This window comes from Erinaceus europaeus, chromosome 21 (genome assembly GCF_950295315.1).
Source record: "Erinaceus europaeus chromosome 21, mEriEur2.1, whole genome shotgun sequence".
NCBI classification, from domain to species: Eukaryota; Metazoa; Chordata; class Mammalia; order Eulipotyphla; family Erinaceidae; genus Erinaceus; species Erinaceus europaeus.
In genome coordinates this window covers 17,399,647-17,425,439 of record NC_080182.1, presented here as the reverse complement: position 1 = coordinate 17,425,439, position 25,793 = coordinate 17,399,647, and the positions used below count along the sequence as shown (strand labels likewise).

Sequence of the window (25,793 nt, the reverse complement as noted above, 5' to 3'; positions counted from 1 at the left end):
ACAGCAAAAGAACGGGAATTCCACAGGTATGTTTCCAAGAGATCTTTACAATTCAAAAGGAAAAAAGCTGCATACAGGAACAAAAACTTTTGTAAAATACATACACTGAAACTGGCCGTGGAGACAGCTCAGCACTTTCAAGCACAAGACTTGCATATCTAAGGGTCCAGATTTGATTTTAGCACCATTACAGGGCATGGCTGAGTAGTACTCTCTCTAGTCTCTTATGTGTTTCTCTCCTGTAAAAATAAACATGCTTTAAAAAAAAAAAAAAGCAAAATGGTGGCTTCTTTTAAAAAGGTTTCACCTTCCAAAGGTAAATCTGCAATACTGCAGATGGTATTGTAAATATCTCACTGGCTTTCTTCTTAAATCACCAAAGCACAAGGGGAAGAAATCACCTACATTCCATCTTCATGACAACAACAACAATAGCTAACACGAGTTCTGTTCATTATATACCCGGTACCGCATGATACACTAAATGAAGTAAGTTTTATCAGTACTGATTCAGGGAACTAAAAATTTAATTTATCCACCAAGTTTTCAGTATTTATCCTCAGATTCCCAAGACAGCATTCATTCAACAAGCAAACTATTTAATATGTGTCTTACACTGATAGTTCCTTCCACACTCAGTAATAGTATTCCTGTTGTACGGATAGGAAGTTAAACAATAGTCCCTGAGAACAGCAGCCAATCAAAACAGCTAATGGAGTGTTTCATGCCTGTTCTGATAAGGAGAGGGCAGGTATGGAAAGCGCAGAACTGGAATTCCAAACCTATTCAAGAGGGATTGCCCAAGAGAAGTACTTTAAATCTCTTTTACTGAGCTTAAAGAGGAAGAAGGAAAAATGAAAAAAAGAACACTGGAAAAGGTCTAGAAGTAAACAGACAGGACATATTTTTCATAGAGAATTTAGAAGGTAAGGACACTCAATTCAGAAGGTTTAAACCATTTAAGACTATTTGACTGTGGCTGCATACATGTATAGACACTAATGTGTGGCAGATGCAAGTTTGAGGAGGAAACATGAGTAGCAGGAAATGTTAAGATGTTTAGGTTTTATCCTGAGGGCAATGAAAATGATCAAAAGTTTTTTTTTTTTAATGCTTTAATGTTACATTTACAACACTGCATATTTTTTCTTAGTACAGGTTCACACATCTTCAAATATATGTTATTACATGGCACCCGCCACCATAATACCAATGACCCTTCACAACCCATTGGATCCCCTACACCTTGTCTCTCTCTCCTCTACTCCTTTCTCAGAAGTTTTAAAATAGTGGACTTAAATAAAGTAACTGTCCCCTATACCCCCCCCCCATGTTACAAAAGGCAAAAATATATCCAGATACCAAGACAGCTTTGATTTTCTTCTGTAGAGAAACAAAAAGGGAGACTGGAAATAAGTTAGCACAATAATCAAAACAAGAGCTGACATGGGGCTAACAAGGCAGAGTAATGGAAACTGGAGACAAGTAGCTGGGTGACTACAACTGAATCTGGCAGCTCTAATTATGAGGATAATAGGTAAAGGAATCATCAAGAACACCTGTTTCTTGCTGGTTATAGGGTGGCACAATTCAATCATACACACACACACACACACACACACACACACACACACACACACACACACACACACGAAAAAGGAACATATGATGTTGCTCTGTTTTTGTGGCAGAGAAAAGTGGAGTAATGATGATATGCTTAGAACATGTTCAGCAAGGAGGGACCAAGAACTGCCCGAGTAGTTGTCCTTGAAGGCAGTTAGCTCAGTTGGCTACAGGTTTGAAGTTACCATAGTCACAGTTGTAACTTATTAAAATAGTGATAAGAGGCCTGGATAAACACTGAGGAATACCAATATTTAAGGACATTCCAATGAAAGAGACTGGAAAGGTAGGGAGGACTGCATAGCTTAACAAAAGTCAAAAAAACTAAGACCAAGTCCATGGGAACTAATTTTAGTTTTAGTCTGTAGCTTCTTTTGGCACTGTTAATTATCACTATCCTCATCTTCTGAGATTAGTCAAAGGAAAGATCAGTGCATTTCTAATCAGGGTTATATTTGGAACTTATCCAAAATTTTCTTTTTATTTACTTATTTATTATTGGATAGAGACAGAGAGACATCTGCAGCCCTGCTTCGCCACTCATGAAGCTTTCCCCCTGCAGGTGGGGACTAGGGGCTTGAACCTGGGTCCTTGTGCACTGTAGTGTGTGTGCTTAACCAGGTGCACCATTACCTGGCACCCCAAGATTTTCAAATCCATAAAATTTGGGGGCTAAATTGAAATCAAAACTTTTCTGGAGGCTATTTAGATTAATTCCCTTTATTTACTAGAAGACAAATTTAATGAGAATAAGTGTAATTACAAAAAACACTTAGTATATTAAAAAAGGTATGTGAATTGGAGACGGGTGGTGGTGCACCTAGTTGAATGCACGTTACAATGCACAAGGACCCAGGTTCGAGCCCCCAGTCCCCACCTGCTGGGGCAAATCTTTGTGAGTGTTGAAGCAGGGCTGCAGGTGTCTCTCTGTCTCTCCCTATCATCCCCTTCCCTCTTGATTTGTCTCTATCCAATAAATAATTAAATAAAAATTTTAAACTATATGAAACAAAAATGACCTGTTTATGGAAAACTGAAGGACAACAATATATTACTATTGAACAGGATCCAAAACAGTTTTTAACTAGTTTCTACATTAGAAGAAACTATATTTCAGGTAGCCTTCTCCCCTGCCCCACAGTTTTCCATATAACTTTGTAATTTAAGAGGAAATGTATTAATAATAATAATAATAGCAACAAGAGCATAATGGCAACTAAATTATATTGAGTGTTTATTTTGAACCAGGTGACATACTGAGTAGTTTGCCTTTACTAGCTCATACGAATTTTATAAAAACGCTATTTGATAAGAGTTTTTGTTACCATTTAGCAGAAGAAACTGAACTCTAAGTAGGTTATATTGTATTTCCAAGATTGCTGTATAGTACCGAACCAGGTGTGTTCAATTCTGTAAAGATGCATATAATTACTATTGAATCCTAAAATCTCAACACCTAGTAGGTCTATATCCACAGAACAGGCTCAACTCAAATCAGCTGTCTTGCATGAGGTCACAAATGAGCCAAGAAAAGTAAATGGGGACTGCTCAGTACAACCTAACACTACCCTAGGAAAAAATAAGCTAGAGCTCACTACTTTACTTTTATTCCAAATAGTAACTTAGTTGTGCTCTAAAATTATATAGCATCAAATATTTCAGTTCTGCTTCCACCTGTTTTCCAGAATTATGATTTAAAATAAGATTTTTATACATTAAAGTGGCTTCTCCAAATAGTATAGAGTTTTTTTACTTTTATATTTCAGAATCTAAGAGCTATCAACATTTCAAAGATAGACATTAGTATTAGCATAGTCCAATATGGTCAAGGGAAGCAGCAACATACTTTATTATTGTTATTATTTTAACTTGTAGATAATTTTTTTCTTCTCCAGGGTTATCACTGGGGCTTGGTGCCTGCACTATGAATCCAGAGTTGAGAGCCCTCTGGTCATCTTCCCCTAACATTTACCCTTCTTGGAATATGGATCAAATTTCTTTATGGGGTACAGAAGGTGGAAGGTCTGGCTTCTGTAATTGCTTCTCTGCTAGACATGGACATTGGCAGGCTGATCCGTACCCCCAGCCAGTTTCTATCTTTCCCTAGTGGGCCAAAGTACTTTCAAAGAATGTTTTTGAAGAAGTCATTATGTTGTGTTTCCCCCAAATAGCTGAATTCTAATGAGACAGAGAATGGAGAATGTGAAAAAGTAATAACAAGTGACTGAGCTTGGCTTATGCTTTCTAATTCCCCCCCTACACAAACACAAATCGCTTATTACTTCCCAAATAGCTATCAATATTAAAAGACCTATTAATTAATAAGTACTACCAAAGCAACCAAAAGAAAGACCAGCACATTTCTGACCATGGAGTTTTCTGTATTTCTTGCCATTTCCTAGATTTTGCTGTTCTTATTCTGGCGTTAAGAATGGATCGGGAGTTGGGCTGTAGCGCAGCGGGTTAAGCGCAGGTGGCGCAAAGCACAAGGACCGGCATAAGGATCCCGGTTCGAACCCCGGCTCCCCACCTGCAGGGGAGTCGCTTCACAGGAGGTGAAGCAGGTCTGCAGGTGTCTGTCTTTCTCTCCCCCTGTCTTCCCCTCCTCTCTCCGTTTCTCTCTGTCCTATCCAACAATGACGACAACAACAATAATAACTACAACAATAAAACAACAAGGGCAACAAAAGGGAATAAATAAAATAAAAAATATATATATAAAAAAAAGAATGGATCAACAGTGATCATAACCACCGCTCACAAGAGTGTTTAGGAAAAGAACAATTGCTTTGTTCTAAGAAGGATCATAGAGATCACCTCATATAACATTTGTATAATGGGAGGGGGGAGGGAGAGAGACAGACAGAGACAGACACACAGAGACAGGCTGAGACCACTCCTCTACGACTTGTGAAGCTTTCTCTGACACCAGCTGTTCCCATGTGGCACCAGGGCTTCAACATAGAGCTTCCTGATGGATAAGGTAGGTGTTCTAGGAGTCAGCTCTCTCCCAGCACTAATCTAAACAGTAAGTTTTTTCCCACTTTACTGTTCAAAACATTTTTTTGGTGACAGAAAACTTATTTTGCAAGGTTGCCAGTTCCAATGGTGTGTGTGTGTGCACGTGCATATACATGTATGTGTGTGAGGATGTATAGACTGAAAAACTCTGAAGTAAATCTAATACTGCTGCCTCAAAGAATATAGAAGATAATAGTCCTATTTTTCTTGCTGTGGTTAAGAATTAGTGTGAACATTGTTCCCTAATTGTTGGGTGTTGTTTCCAGACTACTGACAAATCCTAGTTGCCCTCTTTATCTGCTGCTGGGGGCGGGTGGGTGGGTGAGTGGGTGGTGGTGGTGGTGGTATGTGTGTTGAATACCTTGCTTTACTTCAAAAAGGATTTGACATAGTTTATCACACTTTTAAAAAGAACATCTCTAATATGAGCCACTGGGTTAAGTAAGCAATATAAACAGTCTGAATATTAAAATATCTACTAGCTGTGTGTCTCTCTTAGGAAAAATAAATATAGAAGTAAAATTCTTATTTGTAGGGAATCATTAAGAGAATGACCTTCATTTCTATCAGGAACAACACAATAGACCCCTTTGTGGGACCCCTTAGGACCTTGCCCTCAACTTGGATCAACAATGGTAGAGAATGTTCCATCCTCCGAAGGGAAGCTGGACAACATGCTCTATGCTATACCTGAGGAAGATGGGTCCTGATGTTGGGGCAGCTTGGAATGTTCCTGCTCATGACCACAGAGTGTGAACTCAGATCTACAAGGATGCAGAGGTCACATAGGCTCCTAAGCTGAATATGGGCCTCAGATCACATCAAATCAATGGAGTTTATAGTCAACAATATTTATACCTCTTTCCTATACTAGGGAGCTACTCTCTTCCCTGATCCACCTTTCTGGTCCTTTTTCCAGCCATGACATCATCTCCCCAGATAATAACTTGGATCCACATGCATATCAGATTTCAGGCTCAGGGGAAAAAAGAAAAAAAAAAAACTAGTATAGTCACAGGCCTTTGGAATATAACTAAAATATGCCTACTAGCGATCTACAAAATGGAGGACCCCCCCCCCCCAACTCTTCATCTGCACTATTCCAGCCTTTAGGTCCATGACTGGCCAACAGTTTGTTTGGCTGTGTATGTTAACTCTCTTTTCAGCCACCAGGTTCCAGATGCTAGCATGATGCCGACCAGACTTCCCTGGACAGACAACCCCACCAATGTGTCCTGGAGCTCCGCTTCCCCAGAGTCCTTCCCCGCTAAGGAAAGAGAAAGTATAGAGTATGGGAGTATGGAAAGTATGGGAGTATGGATTGACCTGTCAACGCCCATGTTCAGCGGGTAAACAATTACAGAAGCCAGACCTTCAACCTTCTGTATCCCACAATGACCCTGGGTCCATACATACTTCCAGAGGGTTAAAGCATAAGAAAGCTATCAGGGGAGAGGATGGGATACGAGTTCTGGTAGTGGGAATTGTGTGGAGTTGTACCCCTCTTATCCTATGGTTTAGCCAATGTTTCCTTTTTATAAATAAAATTTTTTTAATTAATTAATTAATTTAAAGAGAGACAGAGAGAAAGAGAATGATCTTATCACTAGCCAGTCTTCATTCTATCTATCTCCTCTTACCTGGAACAAAAAAGTTTTTACATTTTGCATATTATCTTTCATCTTTCTTTTAGCATCCACAGCAAAAGTAAAAATACTATATAATGAAATACTACACAGCCATGATAATTATACTCATAAGGGATGATCTTCAAGACTTAAGAGTGCAAATGGTAAAGTGCAAAAGAGCATGTTAGTATTTCTGCTTTCAATACACATTCATACACACACACACACACACACACAAAATGTGAGTCAGTAGGTAAGTGGGTGGGTTACATAGGCGGGTCACAAATGAGGAGAAAAATATAAGAAAACAGCAACTATCTGTTTCAGAGGAGGGAAGGGGGTGTGGAAGATGAAAACTGAAAAGGCATACTTGTGTTTTGGTACTCTACACAGCTATATGTCAAGCTTAAAACAAAAGAAGAAAACAATAACTTTGGGTAGAACTGAAAAAGACCATCCCAGTAAGAGAACTTTTGGCTTTGACAAGCACAGGGGAAAGTCTATCTACCTCTATCTCTTCAACAACCCCTTGTCTCATTCTCAGCCTTGTGATTTATCAACAACTGGGAGAGGAGAGTTTTGCAAGTATTTCTTAACCTTCCTTGAATATTAATTGTTCTCAAATACGAATTCCTTTTCACAAAACATACAGCTACATATACTGTGCTCATTATATCTCTACCAAGAGAAAAGCACTATTCCAAGGTAAAATGACACCACCAAAAACCACACTACCAACTCTTCTAATTGAACATGGTGATACCAGCTGCTAAGACTGAAGAAATCCGATGATGCTAACATGTGCCACCTTGCTAGTAAATAGGTTAAAATTCTCAGTTTTAAAGAGAGAAAAAGAGAATAAAAGACATGTTATACTAAATTTAATTAGACATTTAATAAGTGTAGTATCCCTAGTTAACAAGGCAAATCGATCCTTTCAGTTCTGGCTGCAGTTTTATTTAAAGACTTTGCAATTTTACTACTTAAGAGCAAGTCCCATGGAGGTGTTATCTCACCATTTATATTTTCACAACACTTATGATATTGCTATCACACTCTTAAAATAAATGAAAAGCCCACGCCACATTTCAAACCAATATAATGCTACAGACTCTATTTTTATTTCTGAAAATAAACATTAAAATAATCCTGCATTGCTCACTTTATTCTTTCAATGTTGAAGACTTAAAAATAATAATAATAAAATAATGAATTTTTAAGTCCCAGATTTTAATCACTTGATTGTAAAATTAGGTACTAGAAAATACAGCCTTATAAAATTCTGAGCAATAGCATTTTATGACAAAATTATTATGCTTTAAATTTTCTATTAAATTGTGATTTATTAGCTTGCTACTTTAAGATTAGTCTGTATAGGGAATGAATTTAGTGGTGCATTTAATGAGACAAGAAGGTAGAAGGATAAACATGAAAAGATTATTTTCCATAGTAGTACATGACCTATTTGGTAATTCTGACATAGTACAAAAGAAAGCTTCTCTCTAGATTGATCATGGTTCAGTTAACATCACTGAATATCTAATACCTCCAACTCAATTAATTCTCACCTGATTAAGATCAGACTGATATTCAAACTAAATCATCTCTCCAGTCAAGTAGAAATCAATATTTCTGATTTTACTTTTAAATTATAATAGAAAATAAAAATGCACACATCTTCAGTATGCCAAGAGTAGCTTTTCTATTCTAGTCTACCATGGCATGGATAACACAGCTGATTAAGGAATTATTCTAATTTGAGCACCACTATGTAGCAGAATCTGATTAATATGAACACAGAATAAAGTAATTAAATATATCTTATACAGGGCAAATAGAAAATTGACATAAAATAAACTTGACTTCTTTAAAACAAACCTCACTATTTATCAGCTCAAGTAGTTAGGAATATGGTTTTATAAAGACTGAGCACTCTCAGAGAAGAGACCTTTCAGGCACCAATTATCTAGATGGTGGGAAAAGAAACACTTCTTTATTTAGATGCTAATCTTTCTACCACCACCACCTACAAAAAGCATGCACACACCTTAAAACAAATTATTTCATTACTACTTTACCAGAAAAAGTAGAGTACACTGACCCATACATCCTGAGTAGAAAAACGTGTGAATCTAAAAATGTGAAATATCTAAACTATGGTAACTTTTTTTTTTTGTTTTTTAAAGATTTTCTTGATCTATTGAGTTTGGGGTGACAGAAGTCAGAGTCCCACTCTGGTCCTACTAAATAGGTTATGATCTGCATTTTCATCCTCTTGAATTCATTAATTATTCTTTCACACTTAAGATAAAGAAAACTATAGTCAAATTATTTGCTGGCAGCAAACTGAAAAGTATTGTTTTGCTTCTTAGCAAACTCAACAATTTAGATGAAAACAACAGAAAAGGTCAAATTTTCCACAACATACCTAAGAAATACAGTTCAATGTACTACTTATTGTAACTGAAAATGGTAATGTAATTTAGAGTAGTGTATGCCTAACATCGTGCATTTATTGTAAACATATATGAAATTTGACAGGCACTCAATACATAACACAATGTTATTTATAAACCTTACATAGTAGGTTATTACTGTGTATTAACAACTCACAGGTGTTATTCATTTTAGATGTTTTTTTCTGGTGTCATAGGCAAATATAGCACTTCATAAACAAGAATATGAGGGACCAAGAATACTCATATATATATATATTTATCCAAATTTGCCTGTAACCAGATTTTCAAAGTTCATATCCTAAGAGAAATAGCCACAGGAGTTATATATTAACTTAAAACCAAGAGAATGAAAATGTAAATTTGTTAAGATATATTCTCCAAAAAAATCTGACTATGGGCTACAAGTTGATAGACGGGGCTTTTACATGCTTCTTCTTCTTCTAGCGTTTGCCCTTCTTCCGTAGCTAGACAACAGCGTCAGGTTGAGCCTGATGTAAAGTTTCGAGACCTCCTTTGAATCTGGAGAGGTGGCAGTCGTTGACTATGTACAAAGAACACTTTCTACTTTCATGAATAGCTCCATTTTTTTCCCCTTAAACCATATTGACATCTCAGTTTGATTTCCTTATGACTGCAGTATAACTTAGCAATATTTTTATACATAGTAAGTAGTACTGTAATCCTAGAAGTAGAGGAACTAAATAGAGATATTCCATCTAACTCTCCAGTCTAATTCTAAAGGCCTTACTTAACCTTTCCATGACCTTGTGAGATTGTCTCAATCAAGATGAATATAATATGCAAGTTTACTTTCTTTTAGAGAAGGGAATTCCAACATGCCCTTAACTGAAAGTTGGTTATTTTTTTCAGTCCCATTCAGAATGAATTATTAGTTAGTTGTTAGACTTCTGTAAATGTATGTTTCAAGAAGCACTAGAGGTAGAGATGTTTTGAATGAAAGCTACTTAGTAAAATTAAAGAGTTTTCTTTCTCCCCATCTACTCAATTATCAGCTATTGATTAGGCTAAGAGTTTATTTGCTGCTCTTCAATCTCCAATGGAGCAGCAAAGCAATAGCACACCAAGAATTAAACAACACAAAGTAAAACATCAATTGTGGTTAAATGACAACAAATTCCACGTGGCAGTATAAGATTGGTTGCCATAGGCAGCACACATAATGATCAAAAGTTCGAGTTTGAAGATACAAGGGCTTACTACTGCTTACCAGAATGACAGCACAAAATTCCAATATCGCCATGCAAACATAAGTAAAGAATTATAAGAATGTAGAAATCTGAGAAATGATACGCATGTGCAAACTACTATATTTCACTGTAGACTGTAAACCATTAATCTCCCCCCAAAAAGAATTATAAGAAATGTAAGTGGCAGTATTTACCTTGTCTCTTACTGGTCTAGTAAACAATCTGTGAATACAAATGATGAGATACATTTAAAAATAATCCCATGTTGTCAGAATCCAATATGTCAGCCACTGCATATGCTTGTGCATAAAGCTCTATATCTAGATAAAAACTTAAGTTGAGAACGTCAGATTCAGACTCTTCAGAAGTTCCTTGTAACACTGTTAAATAGGCATTTTTATTTACCTATACATTTATTGCAGTTGGTGGGGGTTCACCACCCTGGGCTTACTTTTTCAAACAGAGAGAAGTAGAGGCAGATAAACAGAGGGAGACACAAAGGTACCACAGCACGGAAGCTCTCCCCCAGTGCAGTGGGAATTGGATTCAAACCCATTTATGCACATGGAAAAGCCAAATAATTTTAACTTTTGTTCTATAACTTATCCGTAATTTTCAAAGTAGTCAAAATAAAAAGTTCTGGAAGTTGTGTCAGAAAAGCAAACAGATTAACAGATAAAAAGTGACTGTCAATGGTCTTATTTGTGAGATTCCACAAAGCATATTTTTAATTTTAAAATAGAATGTCAACAGGGTCGATTGAAATAAAGAGAAATAAATTAATGCTAAATAATTACTAAGAAGTTTTGTTTATGGAAATGAATAATTCAGTGTTTTACAAAGTAAATTCAAACAGCAGCTGCTATGCTGACATTAAGCTAAAAAGAGCTTTCTCAAAATGTTTTAGAAACTCTAAAACTAGAGAATCATCATATTTTTTATGTCAAATAGATAGAAATTATTCCCTAAGTCTTTTGGCTTCATTATAAAGTATATACATGTTTACAGTAATAAACAGCCAATCATTCAAGTCATCTCGGCATTACATTTTTTCTCAAAAGGTATCTGTCACATTCTAGTTAAACAAATGTATACATAATTCCCGGCCTGTAAAGTCTTATGACAGCTGGGGGGATTGGGGAGAGGAATTCTAACAATCTGTTCCCAACCCACTTGGTGCTGAATTTTATTTAGATCTTAAAATGAATCCTATAGTCCTTTAACTCCACCACAGTTCTACTTCTGCTTCCTAACAAATTTTTCCTGTACTGGGAAGAAGCTAAGCTCTTCCTCCTTCAATAAGAAATGAGCCCACAAGTTTTTAAAAAAAAAAAAAAAATATATATATATATATATATATATATATATATATATATTTGAGTTAAAAGGCATGCATTACAAATTCAATTTATTTTTTAAAATTACCCATAGTTCTTATAATAATCACTCACCTGACAGCAGCATCTAATGGATCATAGAAACTTGCAAGCTACAATATTACAACTACCTTCAAATATCTGAAACTGAAGTATTCTGAAACAGTTATTTAATACTAAATAAAAACCAGGCTCTCTTTAAGCTTAAAAGTGAAAGAATCAGGGCTATAGGTTGTCTAGTGTCAACTACAGCTTGGAACTCTTTCATAAATGAGAAAACTTAAAGTAAACTGGAAATGGCATTTATTTTAGAAAATGAAGACTAGAAGGTACTAAGCTGCACACTCATATATGTAAATGCATATGTACACATAAAAAATCATATGATGTATTGGCACAATGGTGTGTATTTTAAAAATGTATTCTTTGCCTAGGACCAGACAAAAAGAATTTTTGAAAGCTAATAACCTAGTGCATCTCAATTCTTATCCTCAACAATAGTAAGAAAATGATACAGACAACATATTCACATATTCTTAGTTCATTCTTTAGTTAAATATTTACTGAGAATTTCTTCATGTGTTAGGTACTCCAGACAAATGAGCAAAACAAATCAAATCTCCATCCTTGTAAAACTTTTTTTAAAGGATGAGATAGACAAAAAACAACACCCACAGTATGTCAAACAGTGGTATAAGTTATGGGAGGGGGGGGGGGGGGACCAAAGAGGAAAGAAAGGTCAAGAGCTTGTGTTTAAATAAAGTAGATACTTCTGAGAAGTTGGGAGAGAAATTTTAGGTAATCAGTAACATGTAAATATCTGATAACACCATAGTACAAATACTAAGCTCTCTAATTCTAAATATAATGGATCAAAACTTATTAATGAAAAGGGACATGAAGGAAGAACAACTGTGATAAGACTAAATATTCTTAAATACAGTACAGGTGTCTGTTCCACCAACCCACAAAGTGAAGGGAGGCACAGTGGTTAACGTCAATCAAGTTACTTTTGTCAAAAACAAGGTTTAATTTTAAGGTCACTAAAAAGTAAAATAAAAACAAACATGTGAAAATTGTAATGATATTAGAGCAAAAATGAGCCTAAATAAAAATGAAGTCTTTGAAAAAAAAAGCATTATTCACAAAGGATATTTCTAGGGTAGCAGAGTATAAAAACAGTATTCTCCGCTTCTTCCAGATCTATTTTACTTTTTATATTTAAAAGAATTCAATTAACATAAATACAATGCCTAACACTTTATTTCTAATACAACTAATTCCCTAAGCAGTAGGGAACATGAATGATATCTAATGGCAAATCCACATGTAACCATGTTAGCAGGAGCTGAGAGTCTTTTATTTTATCTAAGTCACTGAAAACTAACAATTGCTAAAGAAAAGTCAGGAAAAATAAAATTAAAGAATTCCATTTTTAACTTATAAAAATAACTTAGCACATTTTTGATTTCTGATGTTACTGCCTTAAATTAACTCAAAGTGGGAGTCGGGTGGTACCACAGCAGGTTAAATGCACGCGGCTGGAAGCGTAAGGACAACCAAAAAACCAAGAGCAACAAAAGGGAAAATAAATAAAAATTAAAAAAAAAAAAAAATCACTCAAACTTATCTATATTCTTTTTGCTGTCTTTTAAATCCCAGTAAGAGTTTTAGTACTTTTTATTTATGAATTGCAAGCAATTTGGTAGTTAACTTTTGGTATAACTAATTTCCATGTAATTACACATGTTCATTATAATACTTACTTTGTAAAATAATATATAAAAAAAACTCTCCAAACCCACCAGACATCTGAAAATTAGTTTTCAGGAAATTGTTCTATGTTGTAGAAGGAATTTGTTCCATTTTAAAATAAAAAAGGAATTTTCACATAAATGTTGCTATTTAAATAATTTGAAACTTCAGAAAACTATTAAAGGAATTATTTGCATATTAAAGGTAAAAATAATCTCTTGCATATATGACAACTGAGTTAAGCTCTTAAAGTGTTCAAGTTAATGCTATAACTTTTTTAAATTTTATAACTTTTTAATGGAATTCAACTGTGTAAATGCCCCACAGTTGGCACTGATACATAGCAGATAAATAGGAAAATCCTGTGTGAGCACTTTCTACAAACTATGTATCATTATCTTAAGGCCTTTTAAATAAATGACTACCTTCACATTTACTTTAGTCAATTAAAATGTCTTTTAAAAATTATTATTCTCCTTTTTAAGCCCATCAGTTCAGATTTAATGTTATGCCATAAATATAAAAATCTCCTTATATTACAAAAAGTCTTAACATACTTCATATGACAAAATGGTGTGTGCTTGTTTTAAAGCCTTATAGTAAGAAAAAGCCTTGTTGTAAGAGATTGAAGACTTAGGGCAAATATCTTCTTGGATACTTCAAAACCATTTACCTTAAACTTAACGTTCCCAGGTTCCACTGTTCTTGTCAATCATTTCAAACAAACTCTTGTAAGCATGCTTTTCTCTTCAGTGGACGCCATTCAATCACTAAATCCTACCTATGTTTCCTTTGATGCTCTCGTTCCATTTTCACGGTCACTGCTCAGAACAGGCCTTCTACTTGCAGTTTAATCAAGAAAATTCTTCCCCTTTCTCTACTGTCACCTCCTCCATGTAGCCTCGTAACAACTACAATATTGTTACATAAAGCATAACATAGCATTAACATAATAAAACATAACATAAAGCATGAAATTAAAAAGAAAGCAAAACAGGAGAATACTGCATTGCCTTCCTATTTTATCCCAATTTCTCTCATTTCAATTACAGACTTGTATAAAATCACTAATGGACTTAGTAACATATATCTATATATCTATATATAGATGTATATAGATATATAGATATAGATATGAGAGGGCTGACTTGAGATTCAAAGTATTGTTAATCTGGACAGCAACAACAGATAGAAAAAAATAAAATTAAGGTGGATTTTTTCAGGGATAAATACAATCTGTACATTTTTAAAAAGTACAAATTTAGAAAATGACAGATTGTGATCCAACATTATGATGAAGCATGACAGAATACCTAAACCAATTTCAATTATCAGTGTCCCCCAGTCATAGTGGCAAGAAATTCACAGCATCTCTGCTCTCTTCTGAGGAAGATATTTTGAGATAGATCTTGACAAATGTACATGCTTCTACAAAAGTAGAATGAGATTGAGAAACTTAAAAACCCATATATATATATATAATATAAATATTATATATATGGGTTTTTAATATATATTATACCAAACAGATTATTAGAAATCTACCCAGGGTGTGTATGGGAAAACAGAATATACTTGAATTTAAGTGAAAATAAGGCTCAAGACAGAAATGAGACTTAACTCAAAAGTAGGTTTAAGCAAAACTCTGGAAATCCTTAAATGTAAGAGTATAGATATGCAGTAAAAAGTAACATGAACAACAATATACACTTCAAAACACTAAATGTTGATCTAGCAACAACATTTAGAATGAAGTTAAGGAAAGGCAAGGAAAAAGACATTTGCTAGATATGGAAAACTAGTCTAAATGCTAACAATTCAGGCAAGAAATACTGAAGTAGCTCGGGTAAGAAATGCAGACTATTCTAAGTTTGTAAATTCTTATTTTCTCAGTAAGACAGACAAAAAGTTTTTTGAGGGGAGGAGATTGGCCAGCTGTCATAGTGCAAAAAAAGAAGATATAGTCTCTTACCATAAACTTCAGAAAAGTAGTAGTCAAGAGAAGAAAGAAAAGACTGTGGCAAGGCTCAGCATTGCAAGATTCAGTATGGTATGGCTCCTAGTCCCAATTCCACCCCTAACACATACACACTGGGGAAGGAAAATGAGTTGAAAGATCATGAGAATTCCCTCAACTTGCACACCTCGTTCTCAAGAGAAACAGGATGAGGGGATAAATGGGAAGCCTGAAGAACAGTGAAAGATAAAACAAAGACCCTTAGAATAAAGCCTCTACCCACCTTCAGATGATCTCAGTAGGAATTAGCAAAGCCACCAAGGCTTTTATTCAGGGCTCTACACTTAACAGAGAGGATAACCCATAAGTAACCCCACCTCAGCCAAAGGAAACATTCCTGAAGGGTATGAAATAAAAAACAATGCGCTGGCCAGTAAGCAAGCTCCTTCCCTCCCCTCCCCCTCAGGGGTCTGGGAAAGTACACAGAAGACCACACCTCAGCCCTCACACTATAGCCCACAAGGGAAAACTTAGCAGAAAAAGGTGGCATGAGTGTTAAAGAGAATTCACCCAAAATTTTTCAGAGAAATAGCAAGGCAACTCTGCAAACACTCTTAAGGACAAGATTCATTTCAAATGTAACACTACACAGACAATAAAATATACATTTAAGAAAACTAGATTTTAAAGAATAATGGAGAAAATCGGGATGAAAAAGGTAAAGATACAGATTGAAAATCGAAACAAATCTGTAATAAACAAGAAAAGTAAAGGCTACAATTAAAATTCAAGTGAGAAATTTCTATAAAATTGACATGACCATAAAAAAAAAGACAAGCATAGTGGGAAAAAAGGTGTTATAGGCAACCACTGTGGTCAGCAGCTTCTCAAATGGGTTTGAATGATCCTAGTCTTGTAGTAGCAATGTGTTTATGTAAACCACTCTCAAGTGTAGGCTAGATTTAGTAATTTGCTTCTCCTCAAAGAATATAACAATGCACTGCTATATTGCATAGGAAGTCACTGCCATGACTAAGCTACAAAACTCATGAGTTCATATGCTTAGATGATCTCTACTGAATTCCCAACTTGTATGCCTTGATGAAGACAATTGTCAAGTGAGAGAGACTCAGGCAGCAAGGAGGGGAGGATGGCCTCTGCTCAACAGTTTATGCATCAACAGTTTACATCAGTTTACTCAACAACCACTTATCTGCTCACATTCAAGCGATATTAGAAGCAGATCTTTTCCTAGTCAAGGACTCAGATGAAACTGAAAAACCTGAGCCAACATCTTAATTGCAGCTTTGGGAGAGACTGAAACAGAGGATCAACCCAAGTCATAAAGAGAAACTAAAATAGTAAATGTGTAATGTTTTTGGTCACTCAATTCTGGGGTAATCTGTTATACAACAGCCAACATCAAGTGCTAAACCTATTTCTAAAGTTACAAGGACAAGTGGTATCTTCTAGATACAAAATTTTAACGAGAAAATTTGAAAATTCTTTGGCATGAAGAATGGAACTTAAAAATCAAAAGGACAGTCTGTTTCAAAAAGAAATGACAAATAGTCAATATCAAGTCATATGTTTAGTTACAAAACTCAGGTTAGCTACAACTTTTTCTACTAGCCAAGCAGGAAAATCAAGCCCCATAGAAGAGTGAAGTAACCAGAGATGAAAATCATGCAGTTCTCAGTCTTCCACGTCAATGTGCATAAAATACTAATGCAATGCATAAAGTTTTAAATGGAAAAAAATATGACCTGACAATTTTATACCCATTCTATTCATGCATAAGGAAAAGCAGTCATTTTTAAAAATGGGATTAAGGATTCCAGAACCTAAAACCTTTTCTTAAACTATTTAATGATTAAATCTAGCCAATGAATCAACAAACAAAAAGGTAAGAAGATGTAATGAGCACTAAATAGATGATTACAGAAAAGAAAATATTATTTTTCTAAAACTCTGACAACAAAATATAATGAAGGTGATGAAACATGAAAGCCCGAGATGAGGTCAAGTAGCATAAGTAACAAGTCTCATTTTGTTGGGAAGATACTAAAACTAGGCCATAAAACGCAAAGGCTCCATCTGATGCTATAAAATTCTAAGATCACAACCACCACCACCACCACCCCCAAAAAAAAAACTTTGCTACATAACAATCTTTGTTTTCTAGCATATCAACTCTGCATAGCTCTAACATATGACTGTAATGAGTAAGGGGAGGGGGGTAGATAGCATAATGCAAAAAGATTCCCTTGCCCAAGGCTCCAAAGTCAACCTCCCACACCATCATAAGCTAGAGCTGAGCAGTGCTCTGATAATAAGAGTGTAAACAGTTCTATAATAAGGCTAATCTGTTCACTGGAAAGAAAAGAAAAAAAAAAACATCCTGAACCTAAAAAGTTAAAAAAGTTTATTTACTGCCTAGAATTTTCCCTATATTCTTGGAATTTAAAACACTATAGAATACAATTCTATAGAATATAGAATGATTCCTATAGAATCATTCATGATTCCTATAGAATACAATTTTCTATGTAAAAACTTAACTCTCAATTAATGAAGCTTTTAAAATCGTACTACTCAACCACCACAAAACTTAAAATCAACCTAGATGGTAAAAAGTATATATATATATATTAAATATCTTTAAAGAAAATTTTACCAAAACTAGTGAAAATAGTGATACAAATAAATGTGATCTGAACTATGATTTTTTTTGTCACCAGGATTATCACTTTCACTCTCATTTTCCTTCTCTCTCTCTCCTTTTTGATAGAGACAGAGAAAAACCAAGGAAAGGGGGAGACGGAAAGAGGAAGTAGGGGCCAGAGGCAGACGAAGTAGGGGCCAGTTGGCCAGGTGCACCTGGTCGAGTGCACATATTATAGTGTGCAAGGACCCAGGTTCAAGCCCCCAGTCTCCACCTGCAGGGGAAAAGCTTTGAGAGTGGTGAAGTAGTGTTGCAGGTGTCTCTCTGTGTCTTCCTCTCTATTATTACCCCCTTCCCTCTCGACTTCTGGCTGTCTCTATCCAATAAATAAAAATAAAAATAATTTTAAAAATCTAGAGAGAGAGAGAGAGAGAGACCTGCTGCACAGCTTCATAGCTTGTGAATCTCCCCCTCCACACACATGTGGGCCTGGGACATTAACCTAGGTCCTCGCAGGTAATGATGTGTATGCTCTCTCCATGTACCACTGCCCAGCCCTGACCTATGTTCTTAAATCTCTGATATGGTCTGGCTAATATATATTTCATGCTAGGTATTTTCTAAAGTAATTCTAAGTTGTTGCATAGAATACTACAGCTTATAAATTGTTTTCATGCCAGAAAGACACCTGCAGCACTGCTTCACCACTTGCGAAGCTTTCCCCCGTAGGTGAGGACCGGGGGCTCAAACCTGTGTCCTTGTGCATTGTAACATGTGCACTCAACCAGATGTGCCACCACCCGGCCCCTATTAGTTTAACTTTCAAAGATTAGGCACATGTTCACTATAATCCTCTTATAGTACAAAATCAATTTGCAATATAAGCAACCAAAGTTTTCTTCTCATTCAGTGACAATATTAACATTCCTTGTTTCAATATTCCAACAAATTCAAACAGTTGCAGCTCTGAATTTCAATATAAAAAATATAATAAAAATCTCAAAAATATAAAATATAAAGTGATTTTTTATAGTACCTAACACTTTGTTAATAAATACTTAATGTTGGATGATCTCACTCATAGGCAGAAGTTGAAAAACAAGACCAGAAGAGAAAATACACTAAGCAGAACTTGGAATGAAGTTGGTGGGGACGAGGGTTCAGGTCCTGGAACATGATGGCAGAGGAGGTCCTAGTGGGGGTTGTACTGTTATGTGGAAAACTGGGAAATGTTACATGTGTACAAACTATTATATTTACTTTTGACTGTAAAACATTAATCCCCCAGTAAGTAAATAAATAAATAAATAAATAAATAAATAAATAAGCAAACAATGTTATGTTGATAGTAACAGGAAAGAACAGGGCTAGATCAATGTAGAAATAAATACCATATAAATATATTCCAATGGATAAATTTTTCATTTATTTCTATCACAAGATGGAGCTAAACAAACATATGTATATATTTCAAAAATTCATTAAAACATTTTAAACCATAGTTCATAATAAAATATATGTTGATCTTTTAAAATGATACATTTTTATTATAGTTTCAAAATATTACTTGAATAAAAGAAGATATAAAACCGTCTAGCAATATTGAGTTATTTTTTAATTCATAATACACTGGGGAAGACTAAGTCATTCCAGCACTATACAACAGAGCTTTCTGCTATCACTGTAATAATCAATATGCGTGTTTTTCAACAATTAGATACAAGCCACATGTGGTATGTGGCTAGTACTCTTTTAAGAGTGATTTTTAAATTTTTATTGGCTTTTCATATAAAATTAGCCAATGTAACCAATGACTATTAGAGAGCAGAGATCTATACTATAACCAATTATATATATATATTCAATAGAAATTTTCAGATATTTAAATAACAGATAAAGCATAAACTCTAAAAATCAACTTCTAACATTACTAATTAAGACTTTTTCCATAACAGTAGAAATGATGAACTACAGAAGCAAACACAAATAAACAACAACAACAAAAGACCTCTGTAGAGCCAAGAAAATAACTCAACCTGTTACAGCACAAAATTTACAAGGGTGAGGAGGCCCCAGGTTCAATTCCCAACAGGTCATTGTGCCAGACCTGACCAGTGCTGTGTGTGTGTGTGTGTGTGTTGCTATCACAAATAAAGATTTAAAATTACTGTATATCAAAAGAAGTTGCATAGCATCCTTCAAAGATAATAAAAGAACACAAATACACACAATTTAAAATACATCAGTAACCAGGTGAACAATTATTTAAGAGATGTTTTTAATACACATTCAGAACACTGAAATATTTGTACACAAACTCCATTGTTCACCACTCACTCAAGTCAAAGTTAAATTAATATTTTCAATAATAAAAAATTGCTCCATCTTACCAAACAGTATGAGTCTAACTGTGTAAGTACAAAGTAGAGCACTCTGAACCACAAATAAGATTCCAACAAAATCAAGTGGAACTCATGCAATGCCAAGTTAGGTACCACTAAAGCTAGAAGACCAGTAACCAATGTATTTCAAACCTGAAGTATTCCCACCCATCTAGACAAAGATGCCAAGCAAAGGTGCTAAAACCAAAAGAAAGAAATCACAAGCTAATCACACCTTGAAAGCACAAAGATTCATAATTAAACCATTTCACTATGCTGGGCTTTGGTAGACGAGAGCAGGAAGCTGACCTAAGAAAGTGCTATAGAGGTGACATTAAGGGACAAAACAATGTTAGAAAAGGGTTCGGGGCTTGGTCACTAATAATTCTTAAAAGTGGTGGGAACTGTATGGAATTGTACACCTATTCTCTTACACTCTTGTTAATCACTATTAAATTGCTAATAAAAAATTTTTAATGTAGATAGCTGGATTATTCTGACACAAGCAGCCTAACTCTCAGAGTAAGCAAAATTCCAGAACATTTAGTTGTGATTTCTGTAAGTCACAAACCAGAGACACTCTCCACTACCTTCTAGCAAAGATTTCATTCAATTATTTCCACATGTGCTGTGCTAAAACTGAACCCCTAGAGGGCAACTAAGCCTCAGTGTTTTGCTATCTATTGTACTTCAGTTCATAAGCAGTTTATAAATACTATGACCTATTTCCTTATACACTAAAACTTTTCCTTTAAATGAAAAGTTAAACAGAGGGGGAAAAAAATGACATAGTCCAGCAGCTGATGAAAAAATACCATCGTGGATGCACACTTCAACAGTAGTAACTCAAGGTGAAAAGCATGCTATGTTCTTGCTGATTCAAACACTCAGTAGGGACCACGACACAGACAGGAAAGATATATTTGTCTACTTAATACAAATAATTTGCATGACTTTACATTCATTAAATCACGTCAAAATTTCTAGGGGGAAAAGGATGAAGAATCCAATCTCAGTAATAATCAACTCTATATAAATTATTCAATATAACTCACTATAGGACAACCATTTCCTAACTGTCCAGTCTAAATTAAAATGAGGATATTCAAATAGCACCAGTCAAGACACTTATGTAGCAAAAGTCAGAATTTATACTGATCTATCAATGTGAAAAAGTGCAAGTCAGCAAAGCCTCTAACATTCACAGTTCAATAATAGTATAATTGATTCAGCCTTTGCTTTTTCAGGGACACCAAAACGACATACGTAGGTCTAATTAACATGAATATACCACCACTGTAACAGGAAAAAACTGAATTGAGGTGAGGGGAGATAGCATAATGATCATGCAAACAGATTCTCATGCCTAAAGATTCTAGGTCCCAGGTTCAATCCTCCATACAACCATCAGCCAGAGCTGACCAGTGTTCTGGTAAGAAAAAAAAAAAGAAAAAAAAAGAATTGAGAATTTACCTAAACAAAATTACACAGGATTACAGTAACAGCTTGGTAAATCATTCCTTAACACCAAGAAAAGAAAAAAGATTTTTAAAGATCAACTCTCATATTTGGATATAGATATTCTCTAATATGTATTGACTAGAACAAAACTCTTATTAATAAACAGTTTTTGAAGGTAAATACATCATTACAAAAGTCTTCTGCCTCAGTAGGACATGTCACCAGTGACCCGGATCCACTACCGTCCTCTACTCCAGAGCTATTGTCTTGAAGACAGATAATACATGCACATACAAGTTAAAAACTTTTTCCTCACAACACACAGTTTTCTTCACTAAATCTGTAAACTAATTATTCATTTATCCTGTGGGTTTAGGAATATAAAAAGATCACAAATTAAAGTCAGTCTGTTTAGATTAGTATCTACATAGAAAATCTGACCAGCAACAAAAGGGGCTGAAGAAACAGAGAAGTTAGAGGCTGCTGAGGAAAAGTCAAGTTTGTGTGCCAAAAGATCACTAATTTCAGGTGGGGTAGACAGCATAATGGTTCAGCAAAAGACTTTCATGCCTGAAACTATGAGGTCCCGCATTCAATCTCCAATACCACCACCATAAGCCAGAACTAAGCAGTGCTCTGGTCTCTTCCACTCTAGATCTCTCTTTCATAGAGAAATAAATGAATAGCATTTTTTTTAAAAAAAAAAAGGTTATTAATCTTCAGAATTTTCACAAGAGCAAAGAGGTGTGGGTGTGATTTTTTTTTAGTGTAGATGGAATAAAAAAATAAAGAGCATGTTTGGTCTATTGGAAAAGAATCTGAAGGCTGACCTAGATAACTTGGAGCTCATCTTCAAGAGTGAAGGTAATAAGGGGTCAAGAAATAGACAAAAGGGTGAGCAAAATAGGTCACTTGGGTAGTGTGCAGTGCTCCTTAGCTATGTATCTGATCCTCATTAAAGTCATGCCCCATCACACTGAAGGTACTATGACACTTTCTCTCTCTCCCTCTCTCTCTCTCTCTCTCTCTCTCGCTCGCTCGCTCGCTCTCGCTCTCTCCCCCCAGAAAGGAAGAAGCAGACAGAGAAGCAAGAGAAACAAAACCAACCCAAACTTACACAGCTTATATGAAAAAGAGTACCCTATGCAGAGAAGAGGAAAAACTAAGATACAAAAATGAACTGGGGGTGCCAAATGGTGGTGCAGCTGGTTAAGAGCACTTTTTACCATGAGCAAGGACCTGGGTTCAAGCCCCCACTTCCTACCTGTTCGGGGATGCTTCAGGAGAAACGAAGCAGGTTATGTCTTTCTCTCTCCCTATCTCCCCTTTCCATCTCAGTTTCTCTCTGTCCTATCCAATCAAACAGAAAGTGAAAGGAAAAAGGGAAAAAAAAAAAAAAAAGGCCACCAGAAGTGCCAGATTCATAGTGCTAGCATGAAGCCATAAGCATAACCCTAGTTGCAATCAAAAAGAAGAAGGAGGAGGAGGAGGAGGGGGGGGGGAGGAGGGGGGGGGGAAAGGAGGAGGAGGAGGAGGAGGAGGAGGAGGAAGTCTACTGTTTGTGCTGCTAGAAAAGGTAATGCTATTGACACCTTTGGCTAGTCGTCTAGTTTCTCATTTTGGCTGCACATTCTAATCAACCCATGGTCTATTTGGGGTGAATACTAAGTATTTTTCTTTAAGGGGAGGAGCTTATGTTTTCTTTTTAATAAAAAGATTTCCAGGTAACTCTGACTTATAGCAAGGGCTAAGAAATCAATGATCCAGCCTATATATGAGTGATGAAAATCAAATTGTACTTCAATCATAAGAGCAGAGTAGAGGTTCTACCATAAAAATGTAATTATTCTAATGATTTAAACAGATCTGACCACAAAAGCTATATACAAAAAATGTAACGGGGAAAAAAAAAATAAGAAAAATCCTGAATTACTGAGGCACTGAATAAATATGTCCATTGGGAAAATCATGGGATGCTTGTGAAATTACAGAGTTCCTTAATTAAACTCAACTATAAACAAACCACATGGTTTCCTGAGGCCAAAAATAAGGGAAAAGCAGTTCAGACTTCATTTTACTACAGTAAGAGGTATGTTATTCATGTCTTCAAGATAATTAATTTTTCATAAATTTAAATATTACGAGTTTAGCATAATATATCTATGGGAGATATGCTGACAAAGAACAGAGACATTTACCTGAATTTGTACTCTAACCTGACACAGTTCAGTAAAGATCTCACTCTCCTTAGAGTGGATCCCGAACTTACAAATATAATGAATCTCCTAGGATAGTCTAGTTCAGTCTGTGTAGGTGCATGATGAGAAATGTAAGCAAGGATTGTAATTACATTGATCTGTACTGGGAAGAATCTGCTACTTTAGTAAAAGTCAGCCTGTATGGAAATGAAATCATGGAATTTCAACAATCCAATAACCCTAGAGAGAATTGAAGAAGAGAGAAATTATGTCACTGTAGAGAGAACTAGGTTCTAATTATGTGTTTGATATCCACTCTTAGTGTTGATCCAAGGCCAGTCAATCACCTCATCTTTCACATTAAAGACATAATCTTGGCTGGAACTTGAAAGTATTGTGTTAAGTGAGATGAGCCAAAAAGAGGAGGAATATCAAATAATCTCACTCAAGAGGTAAAATGTAAGAAACGAAGACAGAAAGAATAAAGACAAAGCAAAACTTGGACTGGCTGTGGTGTGTGTACTGGACCAAAGTGAAGGATTTTTGGAGGAGGAAGGGATGGGAATGAGTAGAGAGGGTTTTGGGATCCTGGCGCATGATGGTGGAAAAGGAACTAAGCTGGGGGTAAGAGTGTTCTGCAGACACCAGTCATGGGAAGGTGTGAAATTGACACAAGGGTGTCAATAACTATACCCTTGCAAGCAGTCTACGGCTGACCATAGGAAGTTGGACACAGAACACGGCTGAGGTCAGCCTGGCGACAGAGTACACAAAGATCTGCACAAATGCACAATGAATCTGCATGCATTTAAGCACAGCCAGTGGGAAGTCCAGTCCTTTTGGCTTCTGCTGCTTCTGCTGGTCAGACACATTTCCCTGAGGGCAACAGAGGTACCCACCATGGAGGCCTCTCCTGGGAACTGAACACATGAGACTCAGCTCGCCAGCAAACTCTAAGACTCTCCTTTACAGACATGAGTAACCTACACCTCTGTTGACAATTGTTTATCTTGTGGGGCTGAACTTTTGGTAACTAATGTGTATGGGCTTATGAGACTAGCATATTTACCCCTGCCTGTAATTTCTTATTTTGTGGTACTTAAAATATACAGCCTGTAATACTGTACCGCCGTGATAAAGCCTTGATTGTTTAAACTCACTCTCAGTAGCCCCACAGCTAAGCCCATTACCCACCACGTAGCCACAGCAGCCAGGTGCCTTTTAATTTTAATTACACTACACTAGAAAGCATCAACCACCCCCAATAAAGTGATTTGGGGGGGAAGACATTAAGATGCCATTTAACGATTCCAGTCACCTCATAAATTTTGTGCAAGATTTGGTTCTTTTACCCTAACACTGACTAGGGAGGAACAAGTGTGGAGTTGAACCATGTAAATACTTTGTATTAAACACATAGCCAAGTCTTATCTGAAGATACCTACGTATACCTATGTTCATGAATGTGCTACCTCTAATAGCCCAAATTTGAAAACAGTCTAGATGCAACAATAGATGAGTGATTAATAAAATTGTAGTACATATACAAACAATGGAATGCCACTCAACTATAAGAAATAAATGAAATTTTCTCTTTGTCACAACATGGATGAGACTGGAGGGAGTCAAGCTGAATGAAATAGGCCAAGAAGAGAAAGAGTAACAGATGATCTCACTCATAGGAGAAATCTAAGAAACAAAGGGTAAATAAAAGGTGAAACTTCAATAGACTATGAGATCCAGGGGTGAGGGAAGGGGCGGCTAAAAGGGTGGGGCTAGGGGCCCAGTGCCCTATAGTGGAGGAGGACAGTGATTTGTCAGAGGGTGATGCATACTAATACCTAGATGTAGAACTGTATACTGCTGTAACAACCCTACAAATCAACATTTCCTCAATAAAAATAAACACATTTCCAAGTTCAGAAAGCCAAGTACAAGCTCAACTTGTATGTGATAATGATAATCTGGAAATCCTCTAGAAAGATAATAGGTTCAAAGAAGTTAAATTCAATAAGACTTTCTCAAGCTTTAATAATAGATTCAAAAACAAGACAACTCATT

The 25,793-nt window shown here is 35.7% G+C and overlaps 1 protein-coding gene across 5 annotated transcripts in view; it reads right to left on the bottom strand.

Annotated features, from left to right (window-relative positions):
• The window catches only part of CMC1 (C-X9-C motif containing 1), a 93,084-nt gene that overhangs the window by 18,567 nt on the left and 48,724 nt on the right, over positions 1–25,793 (bottom strand). The gene's annotated exons all lie outside the window — the stretch shown is intronic.